Raw genomic sequence first — 23216 nt, forward strand, 5'->3', positions numbered from 1 at the left:
TGCCCATACGCATCATCTGTATGTTTGTTATGAGATGTGATTGGCCATTGCATATTCTGTCACGCCCCAAACTCGGAAACCGGGCTCACAAAATTTTCGATCGCCGAATCTGGCACCGACAGCCTCCGTAGTACCCCATTCTCGGCTCCCGGCACTTATACACCAGGTTCCGATCCTGGGATGCTGCAAGGAGGATTTCAAATCATAAGTTCAATTGTAATGAGTATAACCAAAAGCATAACCCACGAACAATAAACACAAGAACACCATCACAAAATCCACTATGATCAAAAACTTTAAGTACATTGTGTCAGAAGGGAAATACAAGATAATGCGAATAACAAAACTCCAAAGGCTCGACCGCACACTCCTGCTGCTGCTATCTGCGACCTAGCGTCACCCGCACGCATCAATCATGCATAAGCTTATGTAAAGCTTAGAGGGTGGTGTAAGTGTGTGCACAATATGAGCGTGCTCGGAATGTAAGGTCCAAGAAATGCAGGATCATGCCGATGAACACATGTATGCAATCGCCATACCAAGGCCATGCGGTACAAAACATGAATGCGATCGACCACATCAAGGCCATGCGATGCGAAAGGCAAGTCAAGCATGTCAATCCTCATCCACGTATCAATGCACTCCTCACTAGAGCATCAAATCAATACGGTTCTCAGTATGGATAATCACCGGTCAAGTACACTCTACGCTAGCTTGCCGCCCCTATCCTGACGCACAACCGGGAGGGTGGAAGAGACATCACTATCCGCCCGCCAATATCGGGCCCGGTTCATCGATAGCGGACCGATTCCTCAAGCCGGTCAAACTCAACCTAGAAATTGCCCCCTCACTCAAAGTGTAAGGTCACACCCCTTTCCAACCGACCACGACACGTGGGAGACGCGGCCCTGGTATACGGCCCTCGCGCACTCGTATATCCACTCGGTCTCAACTTTGGAGTCATCCTCCGGTACCATTGGGTTTAGGGATTTTCACACAGGGACATCTATGACGCCCGTATGCTGAAACCAAATATTTTCGGTATCCAATCCCGCCATCCACGATGTGTCTGTGGAGGCTATGGCCCCGATGTCACTAGGGCATACAATAACTATAATCACACAAATGCAAGTGCATGAGTCACACTATCACTCAGCAGTCCTGCGTGTACCATGCACTTATATGGGGCAACTCCGCCTATCGGGGAACCCATAAACAATGCCCGAAGGCATATGCTAGATCGGTCACTCCTCACATCGAGCATTTATAAGGTTCCGATCCTGGGATGCTACAAGGAGGATTTCAAATCATCAGTTCAATTGTAATGAGCATAACCAAAAGCATAACCCACGAATAATAAACACAAGAACACCATCACGGTGTAGGTGGTTTAAGGGACTCCTAATAGGTAGAGTTACCCCACATGAGTGCTCGATACGCAAGATTGATGCATGATTTGATTGCATGACTCATGCACTTTGCATTTGTATGATTGTGATTACTATATGCCCTAGCGACATCGTGGATATCACCTCCACAGACACATCGTGGGTGGTTGGATTAGACACCGAAAATATTGTTATTAAGCATCGGGCGCTATAAATGTCCCTAGGTGAAAATTTCTAAACCCGATGGTACCGATGATGACTCTAACATCGAGACCGAGTGAATATATGAGCGCACGAGGGCCGAATACTAGGAGGCCACCTCTCCCACATATCGTGATCGGTTGGAAAGGGGTGTGACCTTTCTCGCCCGAGGGTAGGGGCATTACTAGCCTGAGTTGACCAACTTGTGAATGGGTCCGCTATCGACGTGTCGGATAGATATTGACAGATTGGTCAAAAGGATAGTGAGGTTTCTTACGCTCACTTGGATCCTGCGGCTAAGTGCCATTTTGAGGGTACTAAACCCCGATGATGATAATAAGAACTATATCGATATTTGATGCTCTAGTGAGGAGCGCATTGATATATGGATGATGATTAACATGCATGAGTTGCATTTCGCATCGCATGGTCTTTGATATGGCCGATAACACTCATGTTTTACACCGCATAGTAGTACAGGTGATTGCATTCATGTACTCATCAGCATGATTCCTCATTACTCTGACTCGCATTCTGAGCATGCTCATATTACGCACACACTTACACCACCCTCTAAGCTTTCTATGTTTACGCACGATTGATGACGCAGTGACGCAATATAGCCTCACCGCAATGAGTGTGTAGTGAGCTCAAGTTTCTGTTATTATCATTATCTTGTATTTCCCTTTCATATGCATTGTACTCAAAAGTTTTTTATCATAGTGAATTTTGTGATGGTGTTCTTGTGGTTATTGTTCGTGGGTTATGCTTGTACAAAATCAAAATCATGTTTGAAATCCTCCTTATATGATCCCAAGATCGGAACCTAGTGTATGGGTGCTGGGAGCTACATGAGGGTTCAGACCAAGTTTCAACAGCATTCAAAACTCAGTGGGCCCCACCAATTGATTTTATATATTTTAAGCATGTCTTCACATGATTTTAGATGGTATGGCCCACCGGAGTTCCACATATGGCTGATTTTTGGGATATCCCAGAATTTACAGGGGACCCATCAAATGCACGGTGTTGATGCTCGACATACATCAAGGTGGGGCCCACATAGCTCGACCTCACGGGGAGTTCCCATGAGCTGGACCTTGTAGAACCTTTTCCCATGCCATGTATATATATGGAAAAGGTTATATGCGGTCGAGGTCATGGGAGCTTCCCATGAGGTTGAGCTTTGTGGGCCCCACTGTGATGCATGTTGAACATCAACACTGTGCATTTGATGGGTCCCCTTTAAATTATGGAATATGCCAAAAGAACATCAACACCGTGCATTTGATGGGTCCCCTTTAAATTATGGAATATGCCAAAAATCAGTCGTATACGGAACTAAGGTGGGCTATACCATCTAAGAACATGTGAAGACATGCTTAAAACATATAAAAGCACTTGGTGGGGCCCACCTAAGTTTTGGATGTGGATGAAACTTAGTCTGACTCCTCATTCCAATAGGACACACACGATGGATGGTCTGGATTTGTGAACAACATCTCGATGGGCCAAATGAAGGTTTTAATGGGAAGGTAACCCCTCTCAACTACTGTATGTGGTGTGGCCTACCCAAGTCACAGATTGACTTAATTTTTAAGCCCCAGGCCCATCATGGAATGGTGAACCTTGCTATCAACCGTCGGATAAGGTCGACCTCACGGGAAGTTTCCATGAGCTCGACGTCATAGAACCTTTTCCATTCCCATATATATATATATATATATATATATATAAAGGTGGGCCCTCACGGCTCCGTTCTCCTAATCTTTGGACTCCTTGATGTTCGAGCTTTTTATTATTATTATTGAAACTCTTGTGAATCTAACCCCATGCATGAGTAAGGACCCACTGAAACTCCTGTACCAGTGGAGTTTAAGAAACTTATAAATCGAGCGGGTTTCTCACAGAATCCTGTGGACCCCACGTAGCTTCCAACCACGTGAACTTCTCGGAACATAGGCAACTCGCGCCCCCAATTGGCGTTAAATTGCTACTTGGCTTGCAAAGTTCTGTTGGAATATATCCGAACGTACTGCAAAATAATGCGCCATCATCCAAACTATTTATCTATAAAACATGCAGTATTTCGACCCTTGATAACTTGGCTCTCGGCTGTCAATATAGACGGACACGATGACCTTATATTGTGAAAAGGTTGAAATGTTCCATCAAGGAGTTCCTTTTGACATCCCCATCCAAGGTATGCCTATCACATCAACGATTTGGTTCGCTGAAAAGAATCCCATGCCAATTAATAAATTGCTTACCTACTACGTGTCGTTTTGAAGTAGCGTAACCTCTAACTTGTATTCCTCCAAGTGGATGAGCCGTGCGGGAGAGAAGCGGATTGCCTGTCAACCCGGAGTTATAAATTGAACGGTGGCGTGGTGTCCAATCACTTGAATTTTGGGTAAAACTTCCTAAGAACTGTATCACACGAGATAGAAATTTTAGATCTTACAGAAGTGTTCTATTTTTGGGCTCCTGCACGCTTGTGCGATGAGTAGAACTCCAGCGTCCGTTGCCGAGTGGGCTTATTAAAGAGAGTTTTGCGACAGTACTTTTCATATGTATTTCTTACTATTAGAATTTGGGGCCACATTTCAATGATCCAAACCAACTAAATGATGGGCTTTACTTCTTCATATATATATATATATATATATATATATATATATATATATAGCCAAAATAGAAAATATTTTAATTTGGAATATTTTAAGTCCTTGATTATTTGATTCTATTCCTTTGGACATGGACGGTTTATATGAGAGTTTTTACTGGGGCTTCCCCGTCCGAGGTGAGTCCCATCATTTAAATGGTTTAGGTAATTGAAAATGCCCCGGATCTAACGGCCGAAGTGCTCAGTACCTAGGATTTATTTTGAGAAATCTACGGCAAATCCCAGTCTATCCGCGAGAAATTGATTCTAGAAAATCTCTTAGGTTGGTTCGTCTACAGATCATAATGCAATCAGCTAAGTCGTGTGCGACATCTAACCCGTCTTATTAGGATCGGTCCACCGTAAAATCAAGACACTTCAAAAATCAGGCCGATTCAACCAGCCATGTAGAAGTTTTTGGATGGTTGTCCGTTATTTTATGTGATGGGGCTTACCAAGTTGTCTATGAGTCATCCAGCCCATCAATTAGGTGAGCTTCACCTTGACGAAAGCTATCATCATTAAGTGCCAAAATAAAAGGCTAAATAATAAGGTGGGCCATATCAGAGAAAACAATGGACAACCATTCAAAAACCTCCAAAATCAATTGGTGAAAGCTATCATCATTGAGTTCCAAAATAAAAGGCTAAATAATTAGGTGGGCCATATCAGAGAAAACAATGGACAACCATTCAAAAACCTCCAAAATCAATTGGTGGGTCACATTATGGTTGGATCAACCTGATTTTTTAGGTATCCAACTTTCATGGTGGGGCGTCCTTTGTAGACAAGCTGGATGTCATGTGCAGGACTTGTGAGTCCCATAAATAGCTGTTGTAAAACTACCTTATACAACAAGGATGCAGAGAAAACCGAGCTCAATCAATAACGCAGGGTCTAGTTTCTACCATTGGATGGAATGCTTGTAAGAGATCAGGGCCATTTTTAAGATAGAGTACGTGTCGTGGAGCAAAAATACTTTGGTTGATGGATGGAACAGATCACACTTACAACAGAAATGGTTACAAGATAGACCAACGGTCCACGTTCAACTTACATGTGTGGCTCAATTGTTAGGTGTAATTTACTTTTTTTTTTTTTTTTTGGTGTATAGATAGTTCACAACAGGAAAGACTTAGTGAACGGTTTAGATCAATCCCACATGTGCCATACTACAACAGAATTAGTTCATGCAGCCGCTCAAAGGGTACCGTTAGGGCTGAAAGTCTGGAGGGTTGGGTCGGGTTGGTGCTCAACCTTAGCCCTACCCAAGGTTCTTGTACCTCAACCCTAACCCAACCCAACCCAACCCAACCTCCGGCTGGGAATTCTCGACCCAAGCCCAACCCAAGCGGGCTCGGTCGGGTTCATCGGGTGGATACATGATAATATTTTCATTATTACATTACTCTATTGTATTTCAATACACGTCTTATTTTTTGTATCTATAATTTTATTAATTATATAGGTAGTTATTCATAGAACAGGATTTCATTTTTTTTTTTTCCTAAACAAACAAGTTAAAATATAAGACAACTATTTCTTTAAAAGTCATGCTGTGTAGCACGCAATCTATTTGGGAGAGAAAAATCTGACATATCTTATTTGCATAAGTCATCAAAAATGATGTGGACCAATGAGACCCAACAACACTAGAATTTCCTATACTTTCGTCAACACAAATGATCCACACTATTATAATTTATCAGTAACTTATATATTGATCGGGTTCGGGTTGGGTCGGGCAACCCAAGACCTCAACCCGAGCCTGACCCAAGTTTTATCGGGTTGGTGTTTGTATAGCCCAAGCCTAAGATCGGACTCGATACATCCTGCCCGAGCCCAACCCAATGTCAGGTCGGTCACGGGTCGGTCGGGTTGAACCCGCCCAACTTTCAGCCCTAGGTACAGTTGGAATAAGAAGGGGGGTTGATTGTGTTCCATTGCTTTCTTTTACGCTAGAGCATCAAAAGAGGAGAAGTTTGCAACTGTGGACCCCACCTTTTATCCAGCGATTTTTATGAATCAATACAAACTTTGTTTGTGAACTTAGACCTGTACGTGCGGAGACCGAATTCCAGGATGAAAATACCCCTCCTTTCCACTACCGTGGCTTTTCCTTTTCCTTTCTACTTTTTGCTTTTCCTCTCCCTTTCCATTGCTATTGCTTTCACCCCCTTTCCTCACCCCATTAGAAAGACCAAAAAAACCCATTTTGTGGGCCCCCCTTATCAGCATTTCGTCTTCTTCTGAAAATGGTCGGTCCAATGAAGAAAGCACGCACAACAGGTATATTTTAAACTCAGTTGGGCCCACATTGAATGTATGTAGTATAGGAAACGGATTGGCTACTCCCCTTGACACCAGCCCCGTGGCTGGTGGTCGGTGCTCTGTGAGCCCCACCATGATGTATGTGGCCGGTGGTCGGTGCTCTGTGGGCCCCACCATTGATGAATGTGGCTGGTGATCGGTGCTCTGTGAGCCCCACCATGATGTATGTGGCTGGTGGTCGGTGCTCTGTGGGTCCTACCATGATGTATGTGTTTCACCCATTTTTTAAGATCATTTTAGGGCTTTATCCTAAAAATAAGAGGGATATAAATCTTAGATGTACCACACTACAGGAAAACAATAGTGATTGGATATCCATCATTTAAATCCTCCTGAGGCCCACTGTACTGTTTATCTGAAATCCAATCTATTTATTAGGTCATAAAGACCCAGATGAAGGCTAAAAACAAAGATCATCTTGATCCAATACTTTTATGGCCACCAAAAAGTTTTTAATGGTCGATGTTCATTAAACATTGTTTCCTGTAATGTGGTCCAATTGAGATCAGGATATACCTCATTTTTTGTATAATATCATAAAATGATCTATAAAAATAGATGGACAGCATGGATGAAACACATACATCATGATGGGGCCCACAGAGCACCGAACACCAGCCATTGGCTGGTGGCAGGGGGAGTAGCCAATCCGTTTCCTGTAGTATATCCACGTCGTCCATCCGTTTTTCTATCTAATTTAAGGGGTTGAGCCCCAAATTGAAGCATATCAAAATATCAAGTGGATCATACCACGGGAAACAGTGGGCATAATGATTTTCTAGTTTGCCCCGCTGAATTTCATGCTTCCCCCGCTGAATTTCATGCTTCCCTTGTTTAATTTTGTGTTTGCCCGCTCAATTCCATGTTTGCCCCACTGAATTTCATGTTTCCCTCGTTGAATTTTATGTTTGCCCCGCTCATTTTTCAATTTTTCCCGCTGAATTTTTTGTTTCCCCCGCTGAATTTCATATTTTCCTCGCTCAAATTACAGTTTTTCTTGCTAAATTTCATGTTTCCCTTGTTGAATTTCATGATTTGCCCCGCTGAATTTCATGTTTCCCCCGCTGAAAGTCAAGTTTGCCCCGATCAATTTCATGTTTTCCCCGCTGAATTTAATGTTTGCCCCGTTCAATTTCATGTTTGTCCTGTTCAATGTCAAGGTTCCCTCTCTCAATGTCTAGGTTCCCTCCCACATATGGGGTTTTGGTGTATACATAATCCGATGAAAACGGAGGGGTATTACATAATCCGATGAACATGATGTATTACAAATAAAACATCATTGTGGGGCGTAGCAAGCGTAATCAGATTGCGTACTGAGTTAGTCAGTATGCTCCCATTGTACTAAGTAAATTAGATGGACCCACATTGAATGTATGTAGTATATCCACGCCGTCCATCCGTTCTTCCATCTAATTTTAGTGGTTTAGCCCCAAATTGAAGCATATCAAAAGATCAAGTGGATCAAACCACGAGAAACAAGTGGGCATAATGATTTCCACCGTTGAAACCATAGTAGGCCCAACAGTGATGTTTGTTTGTTATCAAACCTATTCATAAGATCATACAGACATGGATTAATATAAAAAAATAATTATATTTTTTATTGTTTATATAAATTGCCCACCTAATCACTATTTGTGAACAAAAAAAGAGTCTATATTCTTTAGCACACATAAAAATATCATGATCAAGTATACCTTTCAAATGATGCAAAATCTTTTTCCCTACTTATAGATGAATCTAACTTAGAAATTTCATGTGGTAGTTAAGTAATTCCACAATATACAAGATGTTTAGGCTAGTATGAGTCAAGTATTTAAAACTTCTAATCGACAACTTGAAGTCCTTTAAGATCTATTAGATTATTTTTCTTGTCCTTGCTCAATTTCAACTTAATTTCCATGAGTATGCACACTAATTTAGAATTTTTCATCTCAAAGATTTTTAGAGTTTCATGAATATACGTGTTCTCAAATGTAAAAATTACATCATCTATTTAATTTATCCTGATTCAAGAAAATATGCCATAAGACCTATATTTGTCATTTCAAATTTACGAACTAGCCTTTATAAACTCATCAATCATAACACTATCATCGTCTATGAAGATTAGATCACCATTGTATAAGGATGTCAATAATACATCACCACGGTCATTGTGTTAACATGGATAACATGCTCATTGGGATAACTTGTTTGTTTGTTATTAAACCTATTCATAAGATCATACAGACATGAATTAATAAAAAGCACAATTGTAAGCTTGATCTAAAACTTCTGTAGCCCCTAAGAAATGATGAACATGAGAAGTTCAATTCAAAATTTTCATGTGGAGTGGTTCATTTGAACATTGGATACGTTTAGATTTTTGGGCTCAAGCCATGAAATTATCTGTTAAGTTTGCCCCGCTGAATTTCATGTTTCCCCAACTCAATTTCATGTTTGCCCCGCTGATTTGCTAGTTATGTTTGCCCCACTGAATTTAATGTTTGCCCCACTGATTTTCTAGTTTGCCTCGCTCAATTTCATGTAATCTCCAACCCAACATCTAGGTGTACACTAACATGGTGGTTTGACAAGGTGAAGGGTAGAGTGGATAAAAGGTGGGGTCTATAGTCGCAAATTTCAGATTGAAGAATGTTGTTCTTATGGAGGAATTTCGGATTGAGAGGGAAGAGTTAAAGAAGAAGAGAGAGGAATTGAAGAAGGATAGGGACGAATTGAGAAAAGATAAAGAAGAGTTGAGAAGGAAAGAAGCGAGGTTTGATGAGAGGGAGACGTTACTGAAAGAGAAAGAAGCATTGAAGAAGGAGATGGTTTAGGATATTATTTCCTTTGCAGATGGATCTATTCAGGATACTATCCGTGCAGGAGGTGAAAGAGTCAGAGGTTTGGTATGAAGCAAACAAGGACATGACAGCAGGAAGATAATTCAGTACGATATGGACGAAGGATGCATGGGTTGATAGCGAGGTAATCATTACTAATTTTTTCTCTATATGCATTGATTGACACATTTAATTATTATATTAAGCTATGACTAATTCGTACTATCCTGTTGATTAGGCTATCGACAAATACATCGATTTCCTTCAGAAAAGGCAGTCCAACCTGTCAACAACATATCCTCAGGATTGCAAGTTCTATCCCACGTACGTTACGGTAACTGTTTAATTTGGCAATCGTTAATTTGTTTTCCTTTTTTACTTTCATATATGTATTGAACTTTGATCATGTTTGTAACAGCAAAACATTGAGAGGTGTATGCCAGTTTTGATCTCATATCGGGCCTCCAAATCGGCGTCAGAATGGGCCTCGCTAATAAATGAGTTAATCACGGCCTACGCAATTGTCAAGTAGCGAGATAAATCACATGCTAAAGCGATTTGGTGTTATGAACGGGTAATGCACTCGTCACATAACATTATCTCTGACTCCTAGACCTTCATGCACGGACAACGAATTTGAGGATGAAAATACCTCTCCTTTTCACTGCCGCTGCGTTCACTCATGTTTCTTTCACCCCCTTTCCACTAAGAATGACAAAAAACCCATTTTCTCCAGCATGAAAATCTCTCCACTGGATCGTGCCATTCTCCCATTGGATTGCATCCTCTCCATACATCAGCATTTCCTCATCTTCTGAAAATGGCCGGTCCACTGAAGAAAGCACGCACCACAGGTATATTTTCATATATTGCCTGTTGGATGAAGCTTGCATCTGGGCCGCTGGTTCATCTATGTATACATCATCCGATGAACATGAAATTGATTACAAATAAAACATCATTATAGGGCATAGCAAGCGAAATCAGATTTTGGGCTCCATTAATATAGATAGAAAAACAAATGAATGTCGTGGATAGTCCACATACATTCAAGTCAAGGTGGGCCCAAATTAGTTAACTTAGCACGATAAAAGCATACTGATCAAAATGATCTCAAATTTCAAGAGTTCATGATCTATTGGACCTACTTCTCGACAATATGCTCGAGTTGTTGCCGACATTCCCGGTTCATGATTGGTTGAATTCCCCGAGTAATACATAAATTTCATGTTTGGCTAGTTCAGTCGCATTTCAAGTTCATTGAAATTCATGTTTGGCTAGTTCAATTGCATTTCAATTATTTGTTAGGCTAGTTCAATTGCATTTCAAGTTCATTGAAATTTATGTTACCCTCACTGAGTTTCCAGTTTACCTGGCTCAATTTCTAATTTGCCCTGCTCAATTTCATGTTTGCCCCGCTCAATTTCCATTTTTCCCTGCTCAATTTCATGTTTGCCCCACTGAATTTCATGTTTTCCCTGCTCAATTTCATGTTTGCCCCGCTAAAATTCAAGTTTGCCCCGCTCAATTTCATATTTGCTCCGCTGAATTTCCAGTTTGCCCCGTGAGTAGCAAGCGTAATCGGATTATGTACTGAGTTAGTCAGTACGCTCTCATTGTATTAAGTAAACTCAGTTGGGCCCACATTGAATGTATGTAGTATATCCACGCCGTCCATTTGTTTTTCCATCTAATTTAAGGGGTTGAGCCCCAAATTGAAGCATATCAAAAGATCAAGTGGATCATACCACGGGAAACAGTGGGCATAATGATTTCCACTGTTGAAACCATAGTAGGCCCAACAGTGATGTTTGTTTGTTATCAAACCTATTTATAAGATCATACAGACATGGATTAATAGAAAACACAATTATAAGCTTGATCCAAAACTTCTATAGCCCCTAAGAAATGATTAATAGTAGAAGTTCAATTCAAAATTTTCATGTGGTGTGGTCCATTTGAACATTGGATACGTTTAGATTTCATGTTTGCCCTGCTCAATTCCATGTTTGCCCTGCTGAATTTCATGTTTGCCCCGCTAAATTTCATACTTGCCCCACTCAACTTTCAGTTTGCCCCACTGAATTTCATGTTTGTCCCGCTCAATTCCATGTTTGCCCCACTGAATTTCATGTTTGCCCCGCTCAATTCCGTGTTTGCCCTGCTTAATTTCATGTTTGCCCCGCTGAATTTCATGTTTGCCCCGCTCAACTTTCAGTTTGCCCCGCTCAATTTCATTCTTGCCCCACTCAATTTCATGTTTGCCCCGCTTAAGACCGTGACAACCTGAGTGAACCTGACCCCATCTCAAGTTGGGCTAGTTGATCCAAACTCGAGTTATAGTGAGGGGTAGGTTGGATTGGGTTGAGGGCAACCTGAGCCCAACATGACCTCTAGAGGACCCAACATATCAGTTGTGAAACCTGAAGAGAAAAATTACAATGATTAGTAAATCAGTTGTTTTTATCATTCCTTTGAATTTCAAATATTCCAATTGTGCAACTATACAGTTCCTTGTTTGATATTTATTTGTCAATACATCAACGAACAATATCTTCAATAGTATGTATCAACGATACAAGTAGGCACTAATTTTGAGTAGGGAGGTGGACCCAAATTTATTAATGTCATGTGAGACTCAACCATGGATAGACTTTCAACTAGTATCAAGTTCAGCTTTGGCATTGTAGAAAGTCACATGATCCATTACTTTCCACCTCTTGTGATGAGTGCAATCATACAATTGATGAATTGATCTTCTATTGAGCTATGTACTTCATATCTTCTGAAAATGTTTAATGTGGTTAATTGCTCAATGTGTGTTTAATGTGGTTAACTGCTCAATCTATGCAACGATCTTCACTTTTCTTTTCTGGTTGCTAGTCTCTCTTGTAGGAATACTTGGTTCCTCAAGAATACGTATAGATAATGAGACAGTCCATGCTAAATTGATGCCCGGTTTCTTCTTACGATCAAGTTTGTGAAGTGTTCATGAAAGAGCTTGGAAGTATGCCACATGAATTATGTTCTTTTTCTTTCATTGTTTATTAAATTCTTTAATCATATCATCATGCGTACATGAGATTTTCTTTGTTAATATTTTTTTCTCACCAAAATACACAGCCAAAACTTCCCTGTCCTTGTCTTTGATTTTTTTCCTTTTTATTTTTTATTTTTTATTGTGAAGAGTAGTTTTATAGATTGATTAAATGCTCAATTGGTACAAAACTTGCCAGCTGAATGAAACAATCTTTTTATGAAATAGATTTTTGTTGAGTTTGATCATGTTCCACTAGCAAGTGCTTCCCTCGCAAAGGTTCATGTTACTCACATGTATGATGGCAAAAAAATTGTTGTAAAGGTAATTTTTTGGCGTTCTTCCATTTGCATAGGCAACTAGAGCTTCAAACTCCAGATTGGAAATCTCTATGGCATAAATTTGAAACTTTTCATATTAAAGGTTACATTTTCTATGGTGTTCGAATGCTTTATTTTTATTTTATTTATTTATTTATTTTTGCATCAGGTGTGAAGAAGAAAGTTGATAATGTAATAGTAGTTGTGGGGAAAAGTGAGGAGAAAATGACCATAGACTTATAGCTACGGATTACAACCGTAGCTATATATTACGACCATAGTTCGATAATATCGAAGATGAATGTCAAATTGTCCAGCAACAAAACTCGAAAAATGTATGAATTTTCGTATCGAGCATAAGTCATTGATCAATGATTGATAGTATCGATAGTATCGATAACTAATGTCGAGTAATGACTGTAGACCTATGGCTACAAATTATAACCGTATCCATATGTAGTGTATTGACCTGGTAACCAACCCGACAATGTGACAAGACATTAGATCGGGGTTGCTACTGTCTATAGCTACGGTTATTATCCGTAGCTATAGAAGGCCGCCGACTCTTCACAAACCTTCTTACTTTAAAAGGAGGGCTATTTTCGTGCCGAATTTCACGGTCAGTACGTGGAGGTCAAAGTTTGCAAGTAAAGTTTGTTTTGTCTCAAAAAAACCATTGGATAAAAGGTGGGGTCCACAGTCGCAAATTTCTCTAAAAAGAGCTTTAATTAGGACGCGGATTGCGTACTACCCCGCCCACCCGTCTCCGGCTGGGAACGGGAAAGAGATTTGAGTGGCCACAGTGATGTATGTGTCCTATCCACACCGTCCATCCATTTTTTCCTCTCATTTCAGGCTATAAAAAGAAAAACGAGGCATATCTAAGGCTCAAGTGGCTACACAATGGGGATTAAACTCTTATCGTTGAAAACTTATTGGGGGCCACAGAAGTTTTGGATGGAGCTGATATTTGTATTTTTCTCTTCATCTGCGTCTATGTAACTTTATGAATAGGTTGGATGGAAAATACTCATCACGGTGGTCTCTAGAAAAGTTTCAACAGTGAGAATCATTATCACCGTTGCTTCCTGTGATGAGATCCATTTGAGCCTTGGATCTGTTTAATTTCTTGGCCTCTTTACTAAAATGACAGGAAAAAAAATGGATGGACGGTGTGGATAAGACCCAGATATTACGTTGGCAACTCAAAGCTGCTGTCCGTTCCCAGCTGGAAACGGGCGGGGGTATGACGCAATCCGCGTCCCTTTAATTAATGGGAAAGGCAAGTGGATACAAAATTAATAAGATGGGGCCTACATGCATGACGTGGGGGGGTTTCGTCCTTATCTCTTTTGTTTTCTAATCCGTCCTGCTGGACTTTCGTCGCAATTTAAATCAACGGTGAGATTTCACCCTTCAAAAAGGCATTCTCGTAATTCAAATCGTCAGCTCATATTTTAATTGAGGATAGGCAAAAAATACACTGAGGCTTGATCAATGCCATTATAAAGAAATGCTCTATCGTAGCCCCACAATGTGGATGGATTGATCAATGCCATTATAAAGAAACGCTCTATCCTAGCCGCACAATGTGGGTGGATTGGATAGCCATACATCAAGTGAGTAAAACACCCAACCTCTATGGTGGCCACCATGTTGTATATCTAAAATTCAGGCCGTCCATCTTGTGGAAGCTCTCACGTGAACTGTCCATACAAATACTGTAACGATGAAAGGCTCATATGGGTCAAACCAATCGGAGCAATATATGTAAAATTAATTGCTGCTAAAACTATAAGATCATCTGGTGTGGCCCAACTGGGTTTCGGATCAATCAGAATTTTCTATATTCTCTTCGTCCTTGTTAGTTACACATGATTGTCGGGTTTAGATAAATACCATGGTGGGTGCACACACAAACCTACGGTCCACATTCCTCACTGTGGTGCAGCCCAACTGAATTGCAGAGATGGCTGATCTTTATCTCGAAGGCCTACCATCGAGGTCACGTAATTGACGTAGTGGATTTTACATGCATAACGTTATGGTGGACCCCATATACTGCTCTGGAGTTTTAAGCATCGCTGCATAAAACCGGTTGACGTTTTCGTCCCCTTTTAAAAGGAAATATGTCAGAATCCAGCGAGAGGTGCCCTCTGGCAAGGGAGGAGGATTGCTTTTGCCTCCTGCTAACATCATACTACCTGTATGCGGAAGCTACGTGGGCCCACCTCAATATCCACATGACATCCACTCCGTCCATCCGTTTCGTTGGCTCATGTTAGGACATGAACCAAAAAATGATATAGATCAAAAACTCAAGTGGGCCACCTGACAAGAAACAGTACGGATGGAAACACCCACCGTTCAAACCTTCCTGGGACCCACCTTGATGTTTCTATGTCATCCAAACTGCTCATAAAGTTATCTCCACTGGGATGAAATGGAAAAACAAATATTAACCTAATCCAGTACTTCTATGGCCTCATAAAAGATTTCAACGATGGGCGTTCTCTATTCCAAGTGTTTCCTGTGACATGACCCACCTGAGTTTTGGATGTTCTTCAATTTTGGATTCATGTCCTAACATGAGCTTGTGAAACTCATGGAGTGGATGTCACACAGATGTCGCGGTGGGGCCCACATAGCTTCCGCAAGAGGTTCGCTAGAATACTTCCGGAAATATTGCAGTCCCGTGCATCGGGGCTTTCCTCTTTAGCCTTTCAATTCGAGTAATCTTTCAATGATCCGAACCGTTGATATAATGCGTTTCAGTTTGTACGGTGGAAGATCAACAAATAAAAGCTCTCAATTGGATCATTTCAGTCCTTTGACAACCTGGATCTTTTGCTCTGATAATGAACGGTCATCATATCCACTGTATACTCAACAGCGTGATATATTCAACATTAGAATTTTTGGGAGTCCTCTGTCCAAAGTAACCACCACGTCAATGGTTTGGGTCCTTGAACGACTCGTCACATGTCTAACTGCAGTACGTCCGAATGTATTCTAGCCTCTTGGAAGGAAACTACTGAAGAGGTATCCGAAGGCAGATAGCATGACTTCATGTGATGAGATCCACCCCGTCCATCAGGTGCGTACCCCTTCGTTTGTGCCAGGGCCCAAAAATCAAGTAAATTCAAAACTCATTTGGACCACACCATGGGGAATAATTGAGAAGGGGACGCCCGCCACTAAAATCATTCAAATTGTGTGTGGCCCACCGTGATGTACATATGCTATTCAATCTATTCATCTAATGTTCCTGTTAGGATGAATCGATTCTCAAAAAAGTCTAGAAATTCCAACACTCACATAGGCCCACACCAAGTGAATGCAGGGCGGTGCATCTGATGGACGGGGTGGATCATACGCATGTTTCTCCACGTAGCGTTCAGTTAACGCACATAGTCCACTCTATCAGTCGTCTAGCATAAAAGAAGATATAGAAAGGGACAGAAGGCTAAAGTTGGAAGAATACAAAAATTTTTAACTGTCATTTTAATGACATGAGCTGCTTAGGACGATTTTCGAAACAGAAGTGACTGGTGGAATCAAAATGTAAGTACGGTGCGGTAAGCAGGAGGAAGTGGGCAATTGGTCATTTTCCCATTATCTAAGCCACCCTTGATTTGGCTGTATTTTTAATTGCCATCCTTTCTCCAGCCCATCTATGGGATGGTTAGGATTGCCTACCAAACTTGGGGGCTGTTGATCTGATGGTTAAAATTGTTCCAAGTGAAATGTGGATGTTAACCCATGAAATGTATATATGTTGTACCTAATGGAAAGTCTAGATCTAATGATCAGACTATCAAAGTATTCCATTGCAACTAAGAGCACCTAAACTTATAGTGTCAAAAGAGCACTGCTTTATTTCTCTTTGTATTCATCTCGATCTTCATCTCCTCGAAATTCGGATTGAAATGGGACAGATTGGAAAGCTGGCTTCCAGCCCAATGCGGGCATTCATTATCACTCCTGAGAATAGTGGGGCCCACCTCCTCGAATTTAGTATTGAGATGGACCAGATTGGAAAGCTAGGCTTCCAGCTCAATTTAGGCATTCATTAGCACTCTTGGGATTACCTTTGCCTGGGCCCGGTTCCTTATCCATAGATCATAGGGACTTTCGTCGGGTTAGCTTTGTGGGCTGTTTTGTGAAAATAATGGTGGTTGAGAATAATTTGGGACTTCTATGATACTTAGTGGAAAAGTTTTTTTTTTGTTTTACTACATCCTCCCACACCATATGAGCACTCAATCCATTATGTCAGTGTTGAAACAGAGCTGTCAACCACCGACATAAGGAACTGGAGCAATTCAGTGGAAAAGCTTATTTACTTGTCTATTATTCAACTTGATATTGCCCATGTCACGGGTATTTTTAGCCCCTTTTTATAGGCTTCACGGGCATATCATCTTGAATCTAGTACATAAAAATGCACATGCGGACCATGGTTATTTTAATGTTTGTGCTTATTGTGATAAGGGCTAGGTCCACTAGCCGTGAAGTCCCACGGCGTGCATGTGTGAGGTGTGTGCGCGTGTGTGTGTGGGGTGTGTGTGTGCGTGTGTAAAAAAAAAAACAAAAAAAGGCTAGGTCCACCAATGAATATTTATATTCCACAACAAGTTTTTGTGCATATATAGGAGAGAATTTTATCTCTTGGAAGAATAAATTAGTCTATCATAGCACAATGTTCCAAGTCTTCTACTGAAGCTAAGTAATGGTCCATGGGACATAATACTAGTGAGACCATCTAGCTTTGGTCTCTTCTTATTGATCTACTGCCGACATGACATCTCTAGCTCTCATATTCTGTGACAATCAGGCAACAATCAACTTGGTGTTTAATCCGGTTTTTGATAAGCGCGTTAAATGTATTGAAGTAGATTGCCACTTCTTTTATAAAAGACTATCGAGTGGTGAAATATGTATATCCCTTATGTCTACCAAAGATTAGCTAACTAATATTTTAACAAAGACAATTACGAGGTCCCGTCTCTTTAATATTATATTTAAGTTGTGCGTGCTTGACATCTATGCACATGTTGAATGGAGAGTATTGGTGTGAAAGGGTCATTGTAACTCAACAGTCTTATGGACTAACATATCATTTTATTATATCAAAATAAGAGAAAAGGAAAAGAAGCCGATTAACCCTCCGCGATTTGGGGTATGGATTTGTGAAATCTATGGATTTCAAATTTTCCCATGATAGTTTTTTTTATTTGAGGTTTGTCAAATCCACACATTGATAAATTCATAGATTTGGGGAAATCCAATTTCTAAAAAAAGAACCTAAAGAAATATCAAAACTTTACTTTTTTTTTTTTGAAGTAAAAAAATAATTCATTTGTAATTAATGTTCTACCATATAATAAACACTCTTCAAAAGTTGGATTCACTAGCATAAGACTTCGAAAATTGCCAAATCATCAAATGCAAATCCATAAATTTACCAAATTCCAATTTTCATTTCCTTGATCCTAAACAAGGCCTTAGGAACTTTGAAATTATACACCAGGCATGCATTACCTCAATCAAGCTAAGTTGCTTGTTTGACTTGTTGATACTTCACATGTACAATCTCATAGTGCCTGGGGCCACGTTCCATCTACATTAAGGCCCGTGCTTTGAACTGTTTGGACTGACTAACGCACGAGGCTAGCAAGGCTCTTGCACAGAAGGCTAGCAATGCTCAGGGCTCGGGCGAAGCAAAATCATAACCCCAAACAGGGCTTGCCCATTGGGCTTAGGCTGACCCTTTCAAAATCCTAGACTTAACCAGTCCCAAGCCGCCCATTGTCAGCCTACTTGCATGACATGAATGTCTATAAACATGAGGCGTGGGCACGTGACTGTTGTATTTTAAGCCTCTCTATGGGCTGTTGTAGGTGACACATTAAAATATACAAACCAAAATGTGGTAGACTGAGTGAAAGATACCTCGTTTCAACACCGAGGTCTTGGTATCGATTCCCTAGTGAGGGTGGCTAACAGTGATGTGTGAACTGACAGTGGGGTGTACTAACAAGCTAACAAAAAAGAGAAAAAAAGAAAAAAAGAAGAAGATGACACATTATAATATACAAACCAAAATGTGGATTTGATTTCTCTCAAGCTGGAGGCCTCTAATTGGACTGAGCTATTGCATGGGTTGGATCCCACAGACTATTCTTCCTTGGGCCCATCTTGGGCCGAGTCTTAATGCTTGGTCTACTCTGCTTTGGGCTAGGCATAAAGGCCACTGGTTTTTATTACTGTTGTATCTAGCAAAGTCAATGTGCTAATCTTAACTATTGATTTGAAGATCTTGACTTGGGATTACGATGACAATAGGTCCAATGTGAACATGTTGTTAATACCATAACTAATGTGTAGGTATATCTTACTATGTACACACACATGAGTAAAGGAGAGAGATTCATCTAATTAAGGACTTGAAATTAGGCATAACAGTCACTAGTCAATGGAGAGTTTAATATGTTCCATGGATTTGAGTACTTTATTGTTCCAGGATCACCTAATAAATTGTAGGACAAACTTGTTGTTGTTATCATTCTTATGTGGTTATCTTGTGTGTGAGAATCAATGACAAATTGGGATGAAGGTTTTCCACTATTGGATTTAATGGCGAGTTGATATGCTTATGTCTTACTCTACATAGGAATATAAGTGTGTCATGAGAATAGGCTTCTATTATTAAACCCCATTAATTCAAATCTCTAGACCAAGAGATCCATTATGCCTGGGACTATAATTAACTCGTGTGTGTATTAGCTTCTTTAGACCTGAGGATGTATGGGAAGTTAATGTTCTTGATGTCATGTGCATTACAGTAACTTGTACGTAGGTGTTGTTGAGTTCACATATTCATCAAGGACTCGCTGATCTCCTAGAGACACACTTTTATGGCTAAGAGTTAGTAGATCCGACCATCCATTAAGTAGTTTTTCAATGGTATTGATATTCAAATGTTTGAAATAGCTTTATGAATGTTTTTAAACGTTGATTTTTATTTTAATCATTAAAATGTTTTAATCATACTTGATTGTAATTTCGACAGTTAAGATCTTATGGTCCATTAAGAAATTGAATTGAATATGAATGATTATGTTTAGTAGATAAATATAATTAATTTGGCTATATGGTTAGGCATGGTTCATAGTAGATGTAGTGGGACTTATGAAAGTCCATAGGTGATGGAGCATCATACCGGTGTTTTTTCCCTCAAACCCTTACTCTCCCTTATGAATGAGATAATATCCTGAAGGAGAGGACATAAACAACATAGAGCCTTGAATACCCTAGCTCCTTAGAGTGTCACCCCTTAATTAGAGAGAGGAGAAGTGAGAAGATGAGAGAATATTCTAGCCTTGAATATCCTTGCATTCACTTGTTCATATATGCGACCCACTGTTTGTGGTCATAACCCCCCTCTACAGTTTTTGGATGTAAGTTTTCCTCCTTTACTCATCTGGGATAGATTTGAGAAAGAAAATTTTATTAATTTTAAAGATATGATCCTGCAATCCAATAGCATTCAACAGTAGTAGCCATCAAAAGGTACATCTAAAATTTATGTTTTGGTTAAATGTAGATTTATATGTTGATCCATAGGACTTAATCAATTGGTCTAAACTTTTAAAAGTTTCTTTTTCCCTTGTATTTACAAAACTCCAACAGTTCTTCTCAAGCCCAGGTCGGTTTCTTATATGTGCACCAGAAAGGTTGGGCTTGGACTTGATAGTACATTGTCACTCATGTCACAGGATTGATATGTGAGATCCGACCATTCATTTGTTTATTTGACCGCACCTAGGATGGAGCACATGTCATGACCCAAGCAAGCGCAGCCACCGGTCAACATTTAATAGGAAAGATACCTCCAGTTGGCCGCTATAAGCATCTTACAGTGTAATTTTTGGCATATGGCCCATCAATGACGAGATGCAACCAATGAACTTTCTAGATCTGGTACATGTGCATCACATTATTATTGGGCTATAAGTGGTCATCGCCTGGGGCTGAGCCAAGATTTTGAACTGGTTGGGCTGAGCCAAGATGGGCCTATTCAAAGTTTAGCATGCTAGACATGGCACATTGACAACCTTATCGATTTTACGTTTATTATGTCTGTTTACTGGATCCATATACAGTATGGACTGTTTGATTAGTGTAGAAGAAAAGAAAAGATAATGTAATAATTATTTAACAATAAATTCATGAGCACTACTAAAACATGGATTTCCATTGATTAATTTCTTTATAGGTATTATTTGATAACTAGTGAAATTTTTATATTTGTGAGACAACAGTCACCTTTTATCTTATATATGAGATTTTAGTTGGTTTTCAGCTGTCGCTTTTTCACTGTTTTGGCATAGTGATTGTCATGTGAAATTCATGATTTTCTTTGCTAAGGTGAAATGCATTCATGGAAAAAGTGTTTCGTTTTCCTTTCTTTTACTATCAAAGAGGTCATTGAAAGAATCATTGGGAGTTTCCTCGAGAGTGAAGATGGATAGGAGAGACATGATAGTGGTATGAAGTTTGAGTTGAGACTTGGGAGGGTGAGGGCGAGGGTGATTTGAAATTTTCTCATTTCCTCTCTCTCTCTCTCTCTCTCTCTCTCTCCCTCTCTCCCTTGATTACTAATGACTGATTCAGGTATTTGGCTGTTGGGTGAAAGCTTTTGTGACAATTAGTCTCCAATTGAAACTCAAATGACTTGAGTGACAAAGAAATGCTTGCGAGGGTAGCAAAAGATAAGGTGACACCCGGTCTCACCCAATACATAAGGCCTTGATGTGGCAACATTTGATTGGGCCACGTTCTGCTATTGGAGACGAGGCCATGTAAAACGTTGTTTGAAAGAGCTTAGGTCGGGTATGTACTAAATCTACATAACACAGGGTTGGCCCAATCGAACTTCGCCACATAAAGAAAGGCCTTCTAAACCCTAAACCATTCGCATTCCGTTTGTAAATGCGAATAGTCCCTCTTGCAGATTACCATTTTCAAGCAACAAACTGACATTTCTAGCTCTAGTTAGTTGCTACTTGTCACACTTCATCCTTTATTTGGGCTGAAAAACTACCAACTGCAAAAGGACAAGCGTTTCAGTGGGTCTGGGTTAGATTTTCACCAACACCCTTAACCAATGAGGCACTTGTATAGTTGTTGATTTGACTCACATACTATATTACTTATACGAAATTAAACTATGTTAAATATCTATTTATATTCCTAATATTTTCAATTTATAATAACTTAATATCGAGTCGAGTTGGGTAGGGTTGAGTCAACCCAACCTGGCTGAACATTGAATTAAGCTAGGTTTTTTGGTTTTCGAACTATGGTTATTTGTTCTGCGCATGTCAGGCTTCAATCGAGAAAAGTTGTCAAGATCTGTCCCGTTCATTTATCGGGTCTTTAAGTGGGCCTGGGAATTACTCATGGCTTGAAATTGATGCCCCCATCCCTTGGCGGGCTAGGCCTCGAAGCCTGACTTATTAATATCCCTACAAGTGTTAGATATACTTGGTTTCGTTGTAATAGGTGAACTGCAGGTGGAGAAAATCTGACTAGAGATTACATACATGGACGTAGAAGGGTTGAAGAAAATGAACAAAAACGGAAGTTGGCGAAGAAACTGGCCAAGAAATACCATGCTTTTCTTGTTTCTACCATACATAAATTAGGTATTATATAGAAATGCTAATAGGCCAGTTTGTGCGGCACTGGCCTATCACAGAAGGCCCAAACTCAAGCTCATAAAATGGTTGGGCCTTTCCAGACCCAGCCCAACTCGAAAATTGATCAAATCCCTCCACAGATCAAGTGGGGTGCACTTTCACAAAGAAATAGACGTTTAAAAAAAGGAACCCAACTATCTAGTATCTTCATGCAAGATGCATGTGTTGCTTCACCCTGTTTGGATTCGCGTATGGTATTGTATTGTATTGTATTTGGGTATTGTTCATATATATATTGGACGGTTTTCAGAATACATCCAAATCAATCAGATACTAATCAATGTTTAAATATGAGGTATTGTTTGACATAGTACACAATACGTTATACCGATCAATGTTTGAATAGAACATATTATATCTGTGTATTGTACAATCTTAATTAGCTCGGGTGGCCTGTTTGACATATGGAACTTTCTGATTTCTAGCCCAGATGATTTTCACGTTGAAATGTACCAAATGAATGGTCCCGATCTTACACTACATAGGTACCAGATATCTTGTAATCGTACAAATTTCAAACTTTCATCCACTGCCGAATACAGCGCAATGAATAGAAAGTATTGACGGCAACAGAATCCACTGACAATACTCTACCGTCGGTTCGAAAATTTAGCTGGAGTTTGTATTCGCACGCATGGGATTCAACTCCTATTCACTCCAATCCAAACATGGTAAA

The sequence above is a fragment of the Magnolia sinica genome, chromosome 18 (assembly GCF_029962835.1).
Source record: "Magnolia sinica isolate HGM2019 chromosome 18, MsV1, whole genome shotgun sequence".
Taxonomy (NCBI): Eukaryota; Viridiplantae; Streptophyta; class Magnoliopsida; order Magnoliales; family Magnoliaceae; genus Magnolia; species Magnolia sinica.